Source organism: Triturus cristatus, chromosome 2_2 (assembly GCF_964204655.1).
Source record: "Triturus cristatus chromosome 2_2, aTriCri1.1, whole genome shotgun sequence".
NCBI lineage: Eukaryota > Metazoa > Chordata > Amphibia > Caudata > Salamandridae > Triturus > Triturus cristatus.
The window spans coordinates 304,065,329-304,086,864 of record NC_140582.1 but is presented as its reverse complement, the minus strand read 5'-3'; positions in this window follow the sequence as shown (position 1 = coordinate 304,086,864).

Here is a 21,536-nt window from a genome sequence, read left to right as displayed (position 1 = left end):
GGAAAAGCAATTTGGTTTGCATTTTCAAAATCCAAACCAAGTTTGCTATGGCAGTGCGGGAGCCGCGAGTCTCCCGCCCTGCCATAGCAAACTACAGAGTCCCGGGGGTGGGCACCCCGGGACACTGCAGGAGCCAGCCCTGGGGGTGGAGGTCACCAGGGCCATGACAAGGCTCCCCTCCCACAATTTACAAAGCCCGTGGTGGTCCCCGGGCCTGGGGGTCTGTCACGGACCCCCCAATTTTAATATTTAGAGCCCCAGGTGGGGGCAGTCCCCGAGGCGTGTGGGGACTGCCCCCACCTGGACCCCCCCCCCCCCCCCCCCACACACACAGGTTTCATTTTTTTTTTAAAGCCCCGGGGGGGTGGCGGTCCCCGGGGCTGGGGGGGCAGTGTACCCCCGCAATAACAATTAAGTAGAGCCCCAGGAGGTGGCGGTCCCTGGGGCTTGGGGGGCCCCTCTGGGCCCCCCATTACATAAAAATATTGCCCCCGGGACTTGGCCCCCCTGGGGGCTAAATAGTATTGAAGCGTGGGAGCCCGCGCTTCATATTTTTTTTTTCCGCGGCTGGATCCGCGGATCCTCTGCGGATTTTCCTGTTTTAAAAAAATATATATTTTTTTTGGGGCCTTGTGGGACATCCTAAGCAGGCCTAGGGGGTCAGGGTGATTCTACCCTGCCCCCTTTTTGCGTTTTGCGCACTTGTATGGCTGAATTCTTGTGCCTCAGTTCTACCGAGGCACAAGATGGCTGCCAACACTTTCTGGTTTGGAGTGTTGACAGCCAATTAGTATACAGCTCGTGATCGGGAGGGTGCGCCGATCCTCCGCGGCCATAGATCTATATGTGTTTTTACTTTTGATTTTCTCAACAACTACTGAACGGATTTACACCATTTAACAAAAAGGGTTCTTTCTGAACCAAGAACTACCTCTTTGCCAAATTTGGTGTAATTCCGTTCAGCAGTTCGGGCTGTAGCCGTGTCTAAAGTTTCCTATGGAACATTGCATGGGGAAAACATGTTTTGGGACCCCCCTTTTTTCTCAGCCCCCGCTTGCCAAATCACCCCGAAACTGTCAGGATAGGAGCGCACCGGAGCGCCCCACAAGTTTTGACAATTTCACGAAGATTCATCAACCGGCGCCAAAGTTATTGGAAATAGAATGTTGCGGACCGCCAGTAGATAATGTTGACCAAAAAATCATATAAATGTGTAAATCAATGTACAGGATCTGTTACATAAGACAGTGGGAGTTACAATGTGTAGGAGTCACGTGTCCTTCATAGATTGCTGTGCTATATTAGAAAGATTACAATTTATGAACTGTAAGTTACAAAAGGATCTCTATGTTAAATGCAGTAACTCACTTACCTAGCTACATAAAATATACATCTGTCACCTGCATGTTATATGAGACACATTAACCCTTTTGTGCTACTGTGATTCAAAACTAGGACTGGAGAAAACAGAAATCAACTACTCGGACTAGACAAAACAGAAATCTCTCCAGGAAATACGTTAACCTCCATTGTTATCTTGCCATTCTTATAAGTAGAGGCCCGCATATTGCGTCACTTTTTTGGCACAACCCCAACACCAAATCTCATTGGTTAAATCTCATAATGCGCTCAAATGTACTCATGATAGACATGCTAAACATATGTGTGGGGTGTTAAGATCTGTCACTTCTTGTGATGTCACTCCCGGGAAGATCATGGGTTGTTATGCCACTTCCTGTAATGTCACTTCCTGTGATGCCACGTGCCATGTCACTTGCTTACTGCCTAACTTGGTTAGTCCCCCCAATTCTATTTTTAGAACTTGTACCCTGATCTTTCAGGTTTTATGAGGGTGCTGCAACACCTCCCGCACCAGAATGTATAAAAACACTTCCTGTGTTGTTATATGGTTAAGGCCTGCTTTTATGCGTTGTTTCATGTGAGAGCGGCCTATCTTTTGCTCACACTCCAGAAATAACCTGCACGCTTCCATAGCCCTGACAGCGCAGTAAAGCATTGAATTATGCTAACAACTGCCCAGCAACTGTGTTGTGTGATGTTCCTTTTGTACGGCAAGTTTCTATTCCAAGCTGCTGAGGGGAGAGATAACAGAGCAGTTCTCCTTTTTCTAAGAAGCCAGAGTATTTAGGGAAGTCATGGTCTGCTAATAGGTAGCCTTTCCTTTTAAGCCAGCAGTTACTTAGATGTACACAGCAATCTATATGCAAATAGGCATGCCATTTATTTCTCCAGGAAAGTGGTTCTATGAAAAATGGTAACTGTCCTCCTCCTCTCGTTCCCACATTAGTGAGATGGACTAAAAAATGTAAAGGCTGCAAAATGGGGTTTCGAGTGAATGAAAAACGGAACCTGGATTCTTCGGGGAACACATTTACAGATTCAGAGATGTGACAAACACAATTGGCTTTCATGCTGTTAGATGACAGCTCTACCGCCGACCATTTTTTTCTCCGAACTGCAAACAAACACACCACACACACCAAACCGTGTTTGAGGGAAACCGCGGACAAGACAGTTTTTCAGCTCAGTTAGCAATTGATTTTAAGGCTATCTGAAGTTTCCAGGCCCTCTGCTCTGTACGATGACCCGCAGAGATTGTTCTGCAGGCCCTATGGCTAATGCTGAAAAGCCCATCACAGCTTTCCAGGAAAGGTATCTGAGAAACTACAACAGCAGGGAGACTTAATTAGTCGCTGTCACAATGTGACATTTCAACAGTCTGTCTGGTCGTTAGGAATCTCCTTCAAACCACATTAAGCATCTCTCTGTAGGTGCCTAGGCCCTGGAACAGAATCACAAATTGTGATTTTTGATCTCTACTAGCAGGTTGTGTGATCTTGGACATTCCACAAGGTCTTTCTTTCCCTGTCAGTGAAGTTTTTTTACGGAAAACGGGCTGCATTTAAAAAAAAAAAAAGTTGATTTATTAAAAAGCAGTGCCAGACATGGTGGTCTGCTGAGCCCAGCAGGCCACCATCCTGGCAATTTGCGACCCCATTGGGAATCGCAAAACAGTGTTAACACACTGTTGTACATTTCATTTAGTGCCTCGCAATTTGCGACTCGCAATGTGTCACAAATTGCGAGGCGCTAAATGAAAGGGTCGTACATTTGGCCCAATGTCTTTAAAAATGACAAAATGGTGAATTGAAACTGCCATAGAATGTGGTACATTACACCAAATAATTTGTCTTTTCTTGACACATAATTTACTTAAACCTGTCACATAATTAGTTCCTCTGGTGACGCATAATTTCTGTGGGCATGAGTTTAGCTCACTATTTGCACCATGAGAAGACATCAGTTCATACTCCTCGCCTACTACCGCTGCCACCTGCGCCAGACAGAGAATAAATGCCAAATGGTCTTTTAAGAGGTATTTTAAAAAATTGTACAAAAAACGTCAAGAACTACCAGCTAAGAACATCTTTGACATAAACCCTCCTAGAATTTCCATGCTGACCAGAACCAGTATTCCTGCACATAATACAATTGCTTGTGGTCTTGGATCGCAGGTGCCATAGATACTCTCCTTATGCATGCTCTTTTCGCACCTACTTTTATAGTATTCCTTCAAAGAGAAAATATTACCTCTGGGTATAGAGCAATAATACATGTATTTTGACAGCAAATCAACTCACCTCTTATTAGCTGAGGGGGGATGGAGCAAAACATAATTAGGTTTGGGCTTTGCCAGCGCCTTTTCTAGTTCATAATCTTTAATGAAAGCACCATTTTGCCAGCGACCTGGGGATATGTTTTATACCAGCACTCAAGTGAGGCAGCCTCCGACTGACAGCTGTTTTAAGAAATACAAATTCAAGGTCACTGTTTTGATCCCTCAAACACAGAGATGCACAGTGAGGCTGTATGGCGTTCCGTCAGTGGGCGTCTCAACAAGTTGAAGCAGAGTTCCACTTCTATAACAACCACCAGGCAGCACCCCCACGGTGACAACATGCCCCAGAACTGTACCCAATGCATCCTCTGGCCAGACATGGCCAGAGGCTATATAATAAATGGGCGGAGACAGCACGTGGTCTTATGGCTCACACTCTGTCTGTGCTTGTGTCCAGGGCCGGCTTTAGCACTGGTGGCGCCCAGTGCGACAATCATTTTTGGCGTCCCCTACACCCCATGACCACCTCCCTAAAGCCAGCCCTGCCTGTGTCATTGCTGCTGTACAGCATGCGCAGGCCTAGTGCCCAAAGTGCGGGCCTTGTTTCACTCTTTCATCTGCAGCGCTCTGTGCTCACAGCACATTTAGTGGGAACAAGACCATTCATCGTTAATTTACCTCAAATCACCAATTGTTTGGACAGGTGTTTAGCACACCTGCCCAAGACTCTCAGTGATTACATATAACTAATGACTGATGGCCTGATTACAAGTGGGTCAGTTAATTTTCGCCCATTAGTAAATCCCTGTTTACGCTTGGGTTGGAATTACCAGTTTGCAGGTATTTACAGATCAGATAGTTATCAGATGCGTTAAATACCTCAAGCTTCATTCAATTTCAGCAGTTCAAACCTGCTGAAATTTAACAAGGGGAATATGTTTATTTATTTATTTATCTCATTTATAAAGTGCTCTTTCACCTCACTGGCATCCTGGCGCTGACATCAAAAGTGCACATTGAGAGTAATGCTACACGGGAAACTGATAACAGGTTATGCATTGGGGAAGAGCCAAGTTTTTAGTCTCTTCCTGAGAGGGAGGAGATCCCTCAGTTGTCTCAGCTCTAGTGGGAGTTTATTCCATAGTCGGGCGGCCGAGACACTGAAGGCTCTGCCACCAGATTGCGTTTTTTTTAATCTTGGTAACTTAACCAATCTGGCCGAGGAGGAGCGAAGGCTTCTCTCAGGTACATACCAAGCAAACTTCCTCTGCATAGGTACTGGTCCAAACCTATGCAGGGCCTTGAAGACTATGCAGAGGGATTTTAACTGAATTATTTGCATTATCTGGAGCCAATGCAGCTCAGCCAAAGCCGACGAAGTCGAGGAACATCTGGACCTCCCCAAGGCTAGTTTGGCTGCTGTTGACTGAATCCTCTGGAGCCTATCTATTAGATATCTCGGGGACTCCAACAACAGCGCATTACAGTAATCCAATCTGCTTAATATAGTACTTTGTACTACCAGCGCTCGTGCGTGAGCGGGCAGCAGAGGAATAATCTTCTGCAAAACTCTAATAATAGCGAAACAGCTTCCCACAGTTTTGTTAACCTGTGACTCCAACGTCAGTTTGTTATTGAACATGATGCCCAGATTTTGTACCTTCTCAACAGGCCTCAGTGCAGTGGATGTAACTAGAGGCCAAAAGTTTACGGGCAACGCTGGTGGGACCTTCCCCACTGAGCAGTAGAGAACCTCGGTTTTATCAGCATTAAATTGCAATGAGTTCTCCCTCAGCCACTGAGCTGTGGCTCACAGGCAATCATGAAACACTTCCAGAGATGTACCATACCATAGGGAACTTGTGTGTGTGAACACCAAAATCTGTAGGTTTTTCCCCACAAACTTGTAATAGGTACTATTTATCTCACCTGATAAATACTGTACCTCGTGGCATCATTATTTCTCAGGTGTCCTAAATAACACCCATACTTCTAATCAGGGCCTTAGTGTATGTCCCAGAGAAGAAAAATTAAATGAAAAAAGATGCGAGGTACATTTTGGGAAATGGTATACAATCATTACATAAGAGAGGAACATCACAGGGAGGATGGGTCATCTTGTTTAATGCATCGAGGCGGTGCACAGATGTCTCCTTGGCAGGCATTCCATGGGCCCCATATACGAGACCACTTTTAGGGGCATCCCCTTGCCAAGTATACTGTCTTCTCTCTAAACATGCACCAGTCAAGGGTTCTTTCCCAGGCTTCTAGTGTGGGTGGGTGTCGCTCCATAGTTTGGCAATATTTCTTTTCGCCAGCATGAACCCTAGCGTGGCCGATTGTGTCTGGTGAGTGTTTAGGTCTGTGGGCTCCCAAATATTTAGGAGGCATCGTCTCACCTCCGGGCGGAGACATACATGTACCACCTCATTGATCGTGTCATGTATCTTGAGCCAGAACGAGCTGATATGATTACATTCCCAGATAATGTGCATGAATGTTCCCCTAATGCCACAGCGCCGTCTGCATTCTCCAGTGTCTGACCACCCCATGTGTACTAATCGGGGCCCCGTAATATATATCCTATGAAGAATCTTAAGCTGCACCAACCGCAGGCGTGCTGGGATAGCCACCACTCTGGGGGAAGACACTGCCACCTGCCAGTCCTCGTCATCTAGCTCGACCCCATACTGCAGCCACCTATCCCGTAATGTTTGGAGGGGGTCCATCATGTGGTTGATTAACTTCTTGTAAATTAAGGAGATAGTTTTGTCGGGAAGGTTATTGTCTAAAATTCTGTCCTCCAGGGGTGAAGCCTCCGGAGGAACAGTCCCTTTAGGCAGAGAAGATTGGAGAGAGTGTAGGACCTGTATGTAGCGAAAGCGTTCTGTGTCTGCCAGCTCATATTCAGTCTGAAGCGTGTTGAAGGACTTAATCCCTCCACCTCCCCAGACATCTTTAATATACGAGATCCCAATAAGGTCCCACCTGCCGAACCCCTTCGTTTTCCACAAATCACCCAGTTTTTCAGAGTCCCAAAGAGGGGTGGCTAATGTCAATCTATGTCTCCATCCAAGAGAATTAGTGGCGTTGTGCCAAATTTGAACCAAGTGTTTAGTGGGGCCAGTTAAAGTAAATGGTTTAGGTCGGGAATACAATGCTCTATTGTAGTTACCACCTGGAAGAAGCCATCTATCCATGGCATAACCGGGATCATCAGCGCGACCATACGTCCCATGGTTGACGGCTGCAAGATGAGATGCCCAATAGTATTTTTTGATATCCGGGAGGCTAATGCCTCCATCATACCAATTTAGCGTTAACTTACTCAGGGCGATTCGAGGTTTGCCGTCCCATAGCAGGTCCCTCTGTAGGCCTTCAATCTCCAGAAAATAGCGTGCCGGAACTGTGTCAAGGGTCTTCTGTATGGCATAAAGGAACCTTGGTAAGGACATCATTTTGAACAGGGGGAAGCGACTTCCAACTGGCAATGTCCTTTTTGAGTTTGCGGAGAGGGGGAAGGAGGTTTTGGGCATAACGGATCAAGGGTTCAAGTGAAATAAAAATCCCCAGATATTTAAACCCAACAGTGTTGATTTGTATTGGGCAGTTTCTCGGAGGGACGGGTGGGTTTCCCATCAAAACAAATAACAGGGATTTTCCCCAATTGACAGAAAACCCAGAGAATCTACCGAACACTGCGAGAATGTCCAATGCCACTACAAGCGATTTCTCACGGGAGGCCAAATAAAGTAAAATGTCATCTGCTTAGAGTGAAATGTGGTCCTCCCAGTTGGGGGACCATCGCAATCCCCATATCATCGGATCCCAATGGATCCAGGCTGCAAGCGGTTCCAGGGCCAGGGAGAAAAGGAGAGGGGACAGCGGGCAACCTTGACGAGTTCCCCGACTAAGCAGAAATTTAGCCGATAATTTGTTATTTACCACCACTTGAGCCAGAGGTTCAGTATATAAAAGATACACCCATTGGATGTATTTCGGGCCGAATCCCATCTTTGCCAAAACCGCCCAGAGGTAGGGCCACTCAATGATATCAAAGGCCATGGTCGCGTCTAAAGACACGATCACAGCTGGCTCTCGGAGGGTGTGGGCCCTATCTAGTACTCCATGGACTCCGTGCAGATTCAGGGCCGTGTTTCTATGAGGCATAAATCCAGATTGATCTGGATGCACTAAACCACTGATCACTTTAACCAAGCGATTAGCTAAGAGTTTGGCTAATATTTTAGGCTCAGCGTTTAGGAGAGAGATTGGCCTGTACGAGGCACAGTCTGTATTGAGTTTTCCTTCTTTATGAATAGTGACAATGGTAGCTATCCTCTGTTCCCTGGGCACTACTCCTGCCTCCCTGGATTCTTCAAACATAGATTTCAAATATGGGGCGAGTTTATCCGGTCGTAGTTTGTATAGTTCAATGGGGAGGCCATTAGGACACAGAGCGGATCGCTTGCGCTATCTCATCCGTTGACAAGGTACTGTCCATATCGTCACGGTCTTCAAGGGAGAGGCAGTGGAGCTTAATGTCTCGCAGCAATTCTTGAGAGTCCACCTCAGTGAGTGAAGTCACTGTTGTATAGACAGTCTGGAAATGACGAGAAAACCTGTCCACTATTTCCTGTGGCCCCATAATCGAGATGCCTCCTCCCACCTTAAGCTCTGGGACCAGCCTGCTCACCCACTCCCTCCTTTCTAGCCACTCTATGAGCTTCCCTGCTTTATCTCTGTAGGAAGGTGGATATCTGACTATGGTTACCCCCAAACTTTTTGCCTAGTGTCTCACTGGTTTTTGACATATTGAGGCTGTGGGCCTGCTAATCAGACCCCCAGCCTGCTGTTCTCTCTAACTAAATTGACACTATGCACCCTAGGTGCATAACCAATTGGAATTGGATCACCCTGTGAGCCCCTGTACCAGTGTACACTAGGTACCCAGGGCATTGGTGTATCTAAGGCCTACCAGGGGCTGAAACATGTATTATGCCACCCCAGGCCTGGCCTAACAAATTTGACACAACTGGATGATCACTCAGCTGGGGTACGTTGGTGTAACCACCTCTTACTTAGGTGTAGTATACCTAACCTTAAATGGGACACCTGGTAACCTATAAGTCACTCCTATGGCAGGCCTTGACAATCCTGAAGGCAGAGTGCTTGGTTCCATGTGAGATGGTGCTCTGGCATGAGCTGAGCCTGTCTGCAGTGGTCGGAACAACTTCCTTCTACCGTTTCCAGATATCGTCATACCATATACTCTTAAGTGCATTATGAACCTCGCGGTTAAATGCTATCTTTGGTTTGGCTTTATCAAAACATGTCGTGTAAGGTGTCATACGAATTGGAATACTAATCCCTCGCCAATTCTGGCGACGGGGTTAGCATTCCACCCTTCTAGAGGGACACGACATGTACAGTACCTGAAACCCGGGTAAAATCAGACATAGCCTCAGCTCCACAAAATGGATGCTGCCACCACAGACACAAGTCTGCCCTCCTGCTGCTGGGAGTCCTTCCAGCTTGGGAGACGTGGACAAAGGGTTTCCTGCCAGGGGAGGTGCGAGCACCACCCCAGACAGGATTTTGTGTATTGGTCAGGTAGGGCTTGAAAGGAAACAGACATGCCTGAGGCTCACAAGGAGCCTCGGTGCATATGCCAGTTCAAACCGGTCCTGGGGCACACCAGCCCCGGACCTGGGGCGAGCTGGACAAAGGATTGGGGGTGTAACCACCTCCCTTCCTGGTCCCACCCTTAGGGAGGGACCTAGCAGGTAGTCCGGCCCCTAGAATCCGGTTAAAGGTAGGAGCTGTGTCCTAAGACTTCAGACATCCTGGAATCAACTTAACTACAAGAAGAAGACGGGAACTTCGACGCTCTGCTGCACAGAGGACAGATGAAAATCTCCCCTATGGTCAGGGAGTGACCATCTTGCTAACGCAAGCACCAACCAGCTATTCGACGTCTGCTTTGCCGCCGCCTCCCGCCGGAGCCCGAGCCCAGAGCCCGACAAGACCTAGACCTCCAGACCTCTCACAGCCCGATCCACAGTCCCTGCAAAGAGGGAATCCGTGGAGGCAAAAAGACACGTGGAGCCAGCCATCTTGAAAGACCAACGACAAGCTGCAAGCGCGACAACAGAGGCTCCCTCCAAGTTGTGCTTTGGGTCCTGAGAATCCCATTATCCGAGCAGCATCTGTACCAAAGGTGAGCCCTCCAACATCTCCACGATCTGCGTGGGGCCCCTCTGCACTTTGCATCTTGACGCGCCTGCCCGGTCCCTGGCCCGATGGCTAGTGGCCATTTTGACGACCTAACTTGAAATCAATGATGCTGGTCTGGTTGCTCCAGACTGGCCCCAGCTGCTCTCCAAAGGAGCAGCCCCTCTGACCTTGCTGGTCAGGACAATCAGCTTACTTCTCTTTCCATGACTCCTGCCTTTGCCAAGGCTTGTTTGCCTCTTTCGAGTCGCCGATACCGCCGACAGCGAGAGCCTGCGTGGGACAGCTCGTGAACCGACTCCTGGACGTCGTCGACCTTCAGGGACCACGTGGCTGCGGAGACAAGCTACCCTTCCTCACCTGTTTGCACCCGACATCGCCTGGTACCTACCTGGTGCCACGCCGGTCACTGGCTAGTGACTGTGAACACTGCCCCCTCTGCTTTCAGGTCTTCTACAACTCTGATCCACTCTTGGATCCACCGCATCTCTTCTGGACCGACCGCCTGCAGCATCTTTGTCATCAGGCTCCATTGAATCGATAGAAGAAACCCGACGCACTTCGAGACCTATGCACCCTCTTCCTGTGGGTGAGGTAAAGCTGGCACTCCGGTGCCCAAGTGTAGAGAAACATCTCTAGTGTCTGTGTTTTGAATCTTAAATTCGTAGTCCATCCAGAAGACCCTTCTAGCAGTAACTTTTGAACTTTTACGCACCCATTGAAAACCTATGGGAGCACGCGTGTAACTTTCCTCACTGCACACGCGACCCGTGGACCTCCTGGTCACTAACTGAAGTTAGCTCCTTGTAGGCCCAGCGATTCTAGAGGCCCTAGGCCTTTTCCCTTTCCTGTTCGTGGTACTTATACCACTATTTTAGTATATGGTTTGATCGGCCACCAGGGCCTATCCATATAAAGTGCAACTTCTGTATATTATAACATTGTCTTGTTTAACGATTGTGCTCCTGTGCTCATAAATAGTCTAGGGGATACTTTGAGTAATAAATACATATATATTTTGAATATATATCTGTGTGGTGTCCTTTCATTGGTATAAAGGGGGGTTACATATGGTAAAACAGCTTGCTTAACACGCTTTAACGAGTTTAGCCTCAAAGACTGCTTAGCCTACGCTACCACTAGGGCAGCTAGTCCGAAAAGGTTGACTTACAACCACACCATAAGGGTTGCTTGGCATGGTACAAGGTGGTCACTTTAACTAGTGAACAGCATATACCAGGCCAACTTCTCACATTGGTGAGCAGCGGTTGGATTTGAGCTTGCTGTGTTTTACCTCTGTAATCTCTTTGTTACCAATTGAAAGATCATACAGGTACCTTTAGGTACAAATAAAACAAGATAGATATACTTAAGTTCTACTGAACTTAGTTTTTGTAGAGCAAAGGGAGTAGCACACCCTGACTACAACTACTAGATAGGTTTAGTAGGAAAACCCAAGTGTAGGTAGTTGCAACACATCCACTCACACTTAAGAGCAATGGCTGGGGCAGAGGGGTCCAATGTACCCATCTCTGTTGAGAGTGACCCCCAGAGGGCACCATCCATCTTTGCTACCCTAAACCAAAATGAGCTCAGTCAGTTGGCAAATATCAGGGGCCTTAAACAGCCCAAGAACCCTACCTCTGCTGAACTCACAGAGCTCTTACAGGCTAATGAAGATCAGAAAGCTCTCAAGAAAGCCTCCCAGTTAGGCCCCTTAGGGACTGGAACAGGAGGCCCCCATTCTGAAGATGCTACTGAGGTACCCCTTTCCAATAGTCACCCCTTAGATGAGAATCATACTGCAGAGGATGAAAGTGATAAGGGTACTGATACAGAAGGTAGTGGGGATGAAGGGAGAACTAGCCCAGTGCCAAGTGTTATACGTGGCCCAGCTAACCTAAGGCTACTGGGGACTGACAATGGGATCATCCCATTGGATCTCCCTAGTGGACTTAACCAGGGGTTTGGGAGGCAAAGGAATCACTCAGGTGAATCTAATGCTTCTCATGCCTCTAGAGGCTCTCAAGGTCACTCCAGAAGAAGGATGACCAGCCCTCAGAGGAGGGAGCATGAGGCCAGAATGAAGGAAGCTCAGCTGAGGATCAGGAGACAGGAGCTAGAAGTAGCCCTGATGGAAGAGAAACTGAACAAGGCTAGGCAACCTAGAGAGAGTGGGTCTATACCCACTGGTGGCAGCACTGTCCCTAGGGACAAAGATAGGGTCTTTGACAATAGGAACCTGTCCAAGGTTGTGCCCCCCTACAAAAGTGGGGATGATATCCACAAGTGGATGACTGCTCTTGAGAGAGCCTGCAAAGTGCAGCAGGTTCCTGAAGACCAGTGGGAAGCAATCTTATGGCTCTCCTTTGAAGGTAGAGGCAGAGATAGACTCCTCACTGTTAGAGAGGAGGATGTCAGAAACTACAGAGCCCTGAAGAGTGTCCTGGTTGATGGGTTAGGCTTAACCACTGAACAGTACAGGTTAATGTTCACAGATACCCAGAAGACACAGACTCAGGACTGGTCTGAATATGTGGAATGTGCCACTAAGGCTTTGGAGGGTTGGTTGCTGGGAAGTAAGGTGTCTGATTATACAGGATTGTACAATTTGATGATGAGAGAGCAGATTTTAAGTAATTGTCAAAACCAGCTTCTCCATCAACACCTGGTAGACTCAGATTTGACCTCTCCCCAAGAATTGGGAAAGAGGGCAGATAAATGGGTCAGGACCAGGATCAGGCCTAAAAACCAGGGTGGTGACCAAAAGAAAGATGCCACCAAGCCTCAAGAGAAGGGTGGGGATAAAGCAAAAGAGAAATCTTCCTCAGGGCCTCAAAACTCCACACAGGGTGGTGGGTCCCAAGCTCCCTCCTCTACCACAGCTAAAAAGCCTTACTGCCATGAATGTAAAATTCCTGGGCATTGTAAAACTGACAGCAGTTGCCCAAAGGCTAAAAACAAAACTGTTCCTCCAATTACTCCTGTCACACCACCTATTACTGTCAGCAGTAATCCCCCAGGTGGTGGGAGTGCCCCCAGAAATCTGGGTGGGTTTACTTGGGGAACACAGGGGGACCCTGGCTTAGCCAATTCCCCTACAGCAACTACTCTTGTCTGTGATGGTGGCATGGGGTTTGCCAACTTCACTGCCTGTCCCAACACTTTGGGTAGGTACAGACAGGAGCCCTACATCAATGGTACAAAAGCTGAGGCCTACAGAGACACTGGAGCTAGCATCACTATGGTGGCCCATAGGCTAGTTCCCTCTGAGCAGCTTTTGCCTGGTTTCTCATACCAGGTAACTAACATTGATGGCAAACAGAACAGTCATCCCATGGCAGAGGTATTTCTCAGCTGGGGGGGTGTCACTGGCCCTAAAAGGGTGGCAGTGTCCCCAACCTTGCCTATAGACTGCTTACTGGGAATGACCTAGAACTCTCAGCTTGGGCTGGAGTTGAACAAGACACCCATTCTAAAATGGTAGGCCTTTCACAAAAGGGTAGTGGGGTTGTGCCATTCACAACCCCTGTCCAAATAGATTTCCTCCCTGGAAAGGTTGGAAGGGCAGTGGTAGCCACAGCCCAGGCACAGACAGATTTCCCTGTAGAGACTGGCAGAGCTGTGACAGTCACAGCTCAAACACAAACTGAGTGCCCCCCTGAAAAGGTTGACAAGGCTGTAATGGTCTCAGCCTATACTCAGACTGACATAGGTGTAGTGAAGCCTGAAACTATGGATCACTCCACACAAACAGAGAGTAGTGGGGAGGAAGAAAAGTCTCGCTCTCCCCAGACATTAGGAAAAGGTCAGCCTTCTCAGGGATCTGACCTCACCCCTTGTGAAGGAACTGCCCCAGAGGTAGCCAGGCCTGGCCTGGCAGAGCCTCTGATGTCAGTGGCCCCTTCCAAGGTGGGACCCAGTCTGGTGCAGGTAGCCTGCCTCTCTCTACCCTGCCTCAGTCAGCCCAGGGCTGCAGAGGTCAGGGAGGCCAGTGACCCCCAAGAGGGCCCCTATCCACCAGAACCCCCCCATCAAAAGAATGAGGATTGCCTGGCTAGTAGCCCTAGCCAGGTGATGGTTAAAAACATTCCTGAGGGATCCCCTTTACAGGTAGTTAAGGACCTCCTCCAGAGGGATTCTGATGGGCACAGGCAAACCTGGGACCTTAGGGCCCCAAACCTGACCTGTCCCTCCAGTAAGCCCACAAAAGGGACCCAGCCTCCAGCTTTAGGTAGCCAGAGGCTGACCCTGAGAGCACAGTGCAACTCAGTTAAGGAAAGAAAGGCATCCATGGTGGAGGATGATTGGAGGAAGCGGAGGCCTCACTTTGAGGACACTCACTTCAGTACTCCATCTCAACACCAGCCTTTTTCTTTGCAAAGACACACCAAAGGTAGAGATTCCCTATGGTGGAGACCCTATGATACCTTTAGGGTGAGGGATTGCTTAGTGGACCATGAGACAGGGGGTAACCATGCCAGTGCTGGTTCTTCCTTATATTGCCATTTGGGCAATATAGGCTTACCTGGTCAAGGTCAGCCTTATCTCCCTTCGTTTGGGGGGGGGGGTTGTGTAGGAAGGTGGATATCTGACTATGGTTACCCCCAAAAATGTTACCTAGTGTCTCACTGGTTTTTGACATATTGAGGCTGCGGGCCTGCTAATCAGACCCCAGCCTGCTGTTCTCTCTAACTAAATTGACACTATGCACCCTAGGTGCATAACCAATTGGAATTGGATCACCCTGTGAGCCCCTGTACCAGTGTACACTAGGTACCCAGGGCATTGGTGTATCTAAGGCCTACCAGGGGCTGAAGCATGTATTATGCTACCCCAGGCCTGGCCTAACAAATTTGACACAACTGGATGATCACTCAGCTGGGGTACGTTGGTGTAACCACCTCTTACTTAGGTGTAGTATACCTATACCTAACCTTAAATGGGACACCTGGTAACCTATAAGTCACTCCTATGGCAGGCCTTGACAATCCTGAAGGCAGATTGCTTGGTTCCATGTGAGATGGTGCTCTGGCATGAGCTGAGCCTGTCTGCAGTGGTCGGAACAACTTCCTTCTACCGTTTCCAGATATCGTCATACCATATACTCTTAAGTGCATTATAAACCTCGCGGTTAAATGCTATCTTTGGTTTGGCTTTATCAAAACATGTCGAGTAAGGTGTCATACGAATTGGAATACTAACCCCTCGCCAATTCTGGCGACGGGGTTAGCATTCCACCCTTCTAGAGGGACACGACATGTACAGTACCTGAAACCCGGGTAAAATCAGACATAGCCTCAGCTCCACAAAATGGATGCTGCCACCACAGACACAAGTCTGCCCTCCTGCTGATGGGAGTCCTTCCAGCTTGGGAGACGTGGACAAAGGGTTTCCTGCCAGGGGAGGTGCGAGCACCACCCCAGACAGGATTTTGTGTATTGGTCAGGTAGGGCTTGAAAGGAAACAGACATGCCTGAGGCTCACAAGGAGCCTCGGTGCATATGCCAGTTCAAACCGGTCCTGGGGCACACCAGCCCCGGACCTGGGGCGAGCTGGACAAAGGATTGGGGGTGTAACCACCCCCCTTCCTGGTCCCACCCTTAGGGAGGGACCTAGCAGGTAGTCCGGCCCCTAGAATCCGCTTAAAGGTAGGAGCTGTGTCCTAAGACTTCAGACATCCTGGAATCAACTTAACTACAAGAAGAAGATGGGAACTTCGACGCTCTGCTGCACAGAGGACAGAAGGAAATCTCCCCTATGGTCAGGGAGTGACCATCTTGCTAACGCAAGCACCAACCAGCTATTCGACATCTGCTTTGCCGCCGCCTCCCGCCGGAGCCCGAGCCCAGAGCCCGACAAGACCTGGACCTCCAGACCTCTCACAGCCCGATCCACAGTCCCTGCAAAGAGGGAGTCCGTGGAGGCACCGAGACACGTGGAGCCAGCCATCTTGAAAGACCGACGACAAGCTGCAAGCGCAACAACAGAGGCTCCCTCCAAGTTGTGCTTTGGGTCCTGAGAAGCCCAACATCCGAGCAGCATCTGCACCAAAGGTGAGCCCTCCAGCATCTCCATGATCTGCGTGGGGCCCCTCTGCACTTTGCATCTCGACGTGCCTGCCCGGTCCCTGGCCCGTTGGCTAGTGGCCATTTTGGCAACCTAACTTGAAATCAACGATGCTGGTCTGGTTGCTCCAGACTGGCCCCAGCTGCTCTCCAAAGGAGCAGCCCCTCTGACCTTGCTGGTCAGGACAATCAGCTTACTTCTCTTTCCACAACTCCTGCCTTTGCCAAGGCTTGTTTGCCTCTTTCGAGTCGCCGACACCGCCGACAGTGAGAGCCTACGTGGAACAGCTTGTGAACCGACTCCTGGACGTCGTCGACCCTCAGGGACCACGTGGCTGCGGAGACAAGCTACCCTTCCTCACCTGTTTTCACCCGACATCGCCTGGTACCTACCTGGTGCCACGCCGGTCACTGGCTAGTGACTGTGAACACTGTCCCCTCTGCTTTCAGGTCTTCTACAACTCCGATCCACTCTTGGATCCACCGCATCTCTTCTGGACCGACCGCCTGCAGCATCTTTGTCATCAGGCTCCATTGAATCGATAGAAGAAACCCGACGCACTTCGAGACCTATGCACCCGCTTCCTGTGGGTGAGGTAAAGCTGGCACTCCGGTGCCCAAGTGTAGAGAAACATCTCTAGTGTCTGTGTTTTGAATCTTAAATTCGTAATCCTTCTAGCAGTAACTTTTGAACTTTTACGCACCCATTGAAAACCTATGGGAGCACGCGTGTAACTTTCCTCACTGCACACGCGACCCGTGGACCTCCTGGTCACTAACTGAAGTTAGCTCCTTGTAGGCCCAGCGATTCTAGAGGCCCTAGGCCTTTTCCCTTTCCTGTTCGTGGTACTTATACCACTATTTTAGTATATGGTTTGATCGGCCACCAGGGCCTATCCATATAAAGTGCAACTTCTGTATATTATAACATTGTCTTGTTTAACGATAGTGCTCCTGTGCTCATAAAGAGTCTAGGGGATACTTTGAGTAATAAATACATATATATTTTGAATATATATCCGTGTGGTGTCCTTTCATTGGTATAAAGGGGGGTTACATATGGTAAAACAGCTTGCTTAACACGCTTTAACGAGTTTAGCCTCAAAGACTGCTTAGCCTACGCTACCACTAGGGCAGCTAGTCCGAAAAGGTTGACTTACAACCACACCATAAGGGTTGCTTGGCATGGTACAAGGTGGTCACTTTAACTAGTGAACAGCATATACCAGGCCAACTTCTCACAATCTCCCAGGTCGTAGATCCTACCTTGTTGTCCCTACTCAGGGTCTTGGCCCTATCGGAGACTAGAGCCTTGTAGTTGTGTTGTTTTAGGCTCAGTAGATGGAGTTTCTCTGGCGTCACCCCAGATTCTAGGTCACTCTCCAGTCTATAAATTTCAGTTTCGAGAACTTCTTTGTGTTTATCTTTTTTGGAGCCGGAAATCAATGACAGAGCCTGCCCCCGAATTACTTTCTTGAATGCTTCCCACAGGGTCTGGGAAGAGGATCCGGACCCCACATTGTCGGAGAAATATTTGTCCATGGCTTTGATAAGGTCCTTCCGGATTTTAGGGTTACGGAGGTGCCAAGGGATAATTGGGGCTAACCTTCCTACTGTGCTCTGACTAAGGATCATGTGAACCCATACGGGCAAGTGATCGGAGATGCCTCCAGCCAAGTGTTTGATTTTGTGTATGTAAGTGACTTGTGCAGCTGGTATAAGACAATAGTCTAAGCGGGAGAGGCTGTGATGTACCCCAGAATGAAAGGTGTGTTGTATCTGGTCTGGATGATAAACTCTCCATCCGTCAACCAATCCCATCGCTTCAAGCAAATCCGGCAGCCAACAGGCAGAGGGCCCCACCTCCCGTGGGGGATATCTATCTAATGTGCCCGAGACCATGCATTAAAGTCTCCCCCTAGAATTAAAAGGCCATCCAGAATGGTGGGTATGACCACACCTAGGTCAGCGAAAGTAGTGCCCTGCATTCCTGTTGGGATGGATGCGGACATAAAGGTGATGAGACGGCCCTCCCACATCCCGGAAACACCAACATAGCTACCTCGATCATCTACCCATGTGGACCTTATGGCAAGTGGGAGCGGGTTTTTCGCCATGATACCCACACCTCTTGAACCAGAGGTAAACCCCGCATGTGCAACCATCTTGTATCCCCCCTATGCATTGCCTTACACAGATTTCCGATCAGGTGTGTCTCCTGGAGCAGAACGATATCCGGTGCCTGCCGCTTAATGTATTGGAGAACCACACTACATTTGATTTTGTCCCCGAGCCCGTCGACAATCCAACTCAAAATTTTAAAATTTTTGTTCCCCATTGCACTTGCCATTCAGTTCGTAAGTCCCGGAATCCTCCATACTGACACATTCGGCAACCCTTCTGTGGGTGAACCCATATATCGCACCGATGTAACAAATACAACAATAAACAAATAAAATGTCCCCCTCCTAACAACCCCCCGCCCTGCTGCCCTGAACTCTGGGCATGAAACTGGCCATTCTAAACTTGCAGAGTGCTTGTCGCCCTAGTGAAAAAATAAAAGGAGAAAAAAAGGGAGGGTGCAGCTCACCGTCCTCCAGCCCCTCTATCCCAAAGTAAATGGTAGAACCTCAAGGGAAAAAACACACATCAAAGTCTTGGATCTCAACAGTCATGGAGAAGTTCCTCCCCGATCATTAACAGCGTGTCCACCCAGTACCTGACACAGTCCCTTTCTGGGCCGAGAAAGCCAGGATTGGTATCACCTCATCGTCACGGTGTTTTCATCCAGTAGACTGCAATGCTTCGCCGTTCCTGGAGCGCTGATCCTGTGGGCTTCGGGCCTTCCTGTTCTCAATCCAGTCTGCTGCCTCCTCAGGATATTCGAAGAACCAGGTTCTCCCTTCTGCCTCGACCCGGAGACGTGCAGGAAACAACATAGAGTACTTCAGGCCTCTTTCCCTAAGCTCTCTCTTCACTGCAAGGAAAGTTCGTCTCTACTTTTGCACCCTCTGTGTGAAGTCTGGAAAGAAGGAGACGCCTGCATTCTCATATCGGAGTGAGGCCCCCGCCCTATCATTTTGGAGAATAACATCCCTGTCCCGGAAGTTTAACACTCTCGCAAGCATCGGTCACGGAGGGGTCCCGGGCTTAGGACGCCCCCCCCGGCACTCTGTGGGCCCGCTCGATGACAAAGAATTTGCTAAGCCCCTTGGGTTGGAGGTGCTTTAGGATCAAGTCCTCGACAAAGAGGTCAGGAGACTGCCCCTCCGCCTGTTCTGGGACTCCCAAAATGCATAGGTTGTTGCGCCGAAGGCATCCTTCGTAATCATCTAGCTTCATTTCGGTGAATTTGCAAAAGTTCTGTAGGTCTATGACTTCCCCTTGAAGCTGCGTGACATCTCCCGTCAGACTGGTTGTAACGATTTCAGCCTGTTTGACTTTCTCATTTAGTTTGGTAAGGTCTGCTTTGATCAGATTGATGTCGATAGCAATAGTGTCCATCTTGTGCTCCTGGGAGGTTTTAACACTTGTAATAGCGTCCATGACATCTTTGAGTGAACGTTCCTGTTCCTCGTCACCTTGTTCCCCTAGGGATGCACCTCTAGACTGGCGGCTCTGTATCATGTCTTTGGGCAGAGTGTAGCGGTCAAGTTTGTTGGTCTGCGTTACTTTGGGCCCTCTGGAGCCTGAGGGCTTATTCCTCCCCATTGCAGCCAGTCCTTCCTTTGCAGGTTTTCAATAGTGTCTAGGTCTGACTGTAATGGGGGAGATATGAGGGGAATGAGTCGCTCCCCTCCTAGACAAGCAAAGGAGGCCAGCAATTCAAAGAGAGAGGGGGGAAGGGACGGTGGGCTAGTGCGCTTGATCGACCCACCCGCGCCCGACCCTCGGCGCAAGAAATGGTGTGGAGGTGACGAGCAGTTAACCGGTCGAAGCGGAGGTCGAGGGCCCGCTAAGTCACACTACGGCTCTAGGTACTCACAATCTCAGGGTATAGGGCAGGCTGACACATCCACTATCCCGGTCCACTGGTCAAGGAACTTCGATTTTCAGGGGGCCCCTGGATTTTAGTGCTAGCTTTCAATGTGTGTGGGGGGGCCACCACCTCCTGCAGGGTAGCACCTTCTGCCCGATCAGAGTGTGCGTCACTCAGTTAAGTCCTGGACCCTGCCGGTGCTCAACCGCGCCTTCCAGTTCGCATCACAGTCTAATGAGCCGACATCACGGAGCAATGGCGTCCCGGCCAGTAGCTGCTCACTCAGCCTCCGTCTTGGCTCCAGGCTGAAGTAGGCTTCTCTCCTCAGGCTCAGCTGCAGGCATCAAGTCCCTATCGTTGCCGCATTAGCAGGGAATTAATCCCGAGGGGCCGCCGTCCAGGCTCCGGGTTCTCGCAGGCCTCAGACGGGTCCACCTCGCCTCAGCTACGGCACCTATCGGTACTGTGGGCCCCGGCTTCAGGAAGCCATACAGGCCTCGGGCGGTCAACCCCGTCAAATCAGTCCGCAGGTGTCGGTCGAGATCAGGGTGAACGGGAAACTACTCCGCAGGACCTCCGGTGTGCTTTCACCCCTCGGGGGAAACGGATCAGTGTGGCGGATAGACGTGGGGGATGCAAGGATCACGGAGCCGTGGAGTTAGGCGGCCACCACGGTTGGCTGCTAGGCCATGCCCCCGTTTTAGTCAATTGAACTGAAAATTCTGCTGCAGTATTCACTAAATAGCCCTAAATATTTTTTTTAAAATTCTCATGAGGATAGCCTCCTTCCCTGCACCTCCCAAAACAGTTGTGTACATTAGGTTTGCTTGCACAGCGATATTCGAGAAAGATACGTTCACCAGTTGACACTGAAACTTAGCCATAATCATCAGAACTGTACAGACTGTGGTGGGTACAAATACTTTTTATGGTCAAGGGTAGACTGTCAGGATAAGAATGAATAAAAGTTCACAGAGGGCACAGCGGGATATGCGATATTGCTGAAGAGAAGAGAAGAGTAAGGTGGCTCCTGTAGATCTGTACTGGGTTTTCATTCTAGATTCCTGGGGCATAGCAGTAAAAGACATGCTATCTGGTTTTCTCATTTTTGCATTTAGTGCTCTGTAGTGTTTCAGTGTTACTTCTGCAGGAATCGCGGGGTGACCTTGGCTGCTAGTTATGGTGGGATCTTGAAGATAATGGAGCTGGAATTGAATATGTTGAAGGCCTTAAGGAGAAGTCAATGGCATTTGCTGATATGGATGAAGAACTAGATTACATGAACTGAAGTGTGGAGGACATTCTTCAGTGGGAGGGGATGAAAACAGAAGGACATTTTCTGTCGAGGTGGGGTAGAACTAGAGCATCTGTTTCTGACAAGAAAACCTTCCTTTTGTGGAAAAGTGGTAATCTGTACTAAGTAATCTTTGTCTTGTGGGAGATGTGTTTCTTCAAGATGAGGGGAGGTTACAGGTGAATGTAGCTCCAGAAGGACACACACAGATAAATGGACATTTCGAACAGTTCAAGGACAAAGGAAACAGCAAAGCTACCATAGTGAATATTTATTGCATATTTTTAACAGGTACCTGCCCTCTCATCATGGTTAACATTA